The sequence below is a fragment of the Elephantulus edwardii genome, unplaced genomic scaffold (assembly GCF_000299155.1).
Source record: "Elephantulus edwardii isolate Elephantulus edwardi_28Jun2011 unplaced genomic scaffold, EleEdw1.0 scaffold00257, whole genome shotgun sequence".
NCBI lineage: Eukaryota > Metazoa > Chordata > Mammalia > Macroscelidea > Macroscelididae > Elephantulus > Elephantulus edwardii.
In genome coordinates this window covers 1,376,203-1,376,833 of record NW_006400007.1, presented here as the reverse complement: position 1 = coordinate 1,376,833, position 631 = coordinate 1,376,203, and positions in this window count along the sequence as shown.

The window sequence follows — 631 nt, the reverse complement described above, 5'->3', positions numbered from 1 at the left end:
CCATGCTTGCTTCGGCAGCACATATACTAAAATTGGAACGATACAGAGAAGATTAGCATGGCCCCTGCGCAAGGATGACATGCAAATTCGTGAAGCATTCCATATTTTCGACACTGAAATGAACCAGTCTGTAACGAAGGCTAACTCCTAACTCCTTTCACCTACAAATTTCGTCTTTGGATACAAAGCTAAGTGGATAGTCCTTACCGAGGGACTGTTTAAAAAGAGGCAGGGAGAAGAAAAGAAAAAATAAATAAATCTCCAGCTCCTCACCTCTTTGGTTCCATGGACCAATGGCTTGCCTTATCTGCTAATTTTCAATTCACTAGCTTCTACAGCAATGTGCCATGAACCTGATGCTTTCTAGCCTCTATGATGTGTAAGTAATTTCCTTTGACTAAATATATTTCTATATATATTTTTATATATACATATATATGAATTATAAAATATATATATGGCTTTCGTAGAGAACCAAGTATATAAAAATACTATCAACTAACTTGATAATAGACCTTTGTAGAACTGTACTCAACACCAGCAGAATAGACATTCTTTTCAATTGTACCTGGAACATTCACCTAGAAATACAATAGTCTGAGCCATAATACAAATGAAAATAATGAAATAG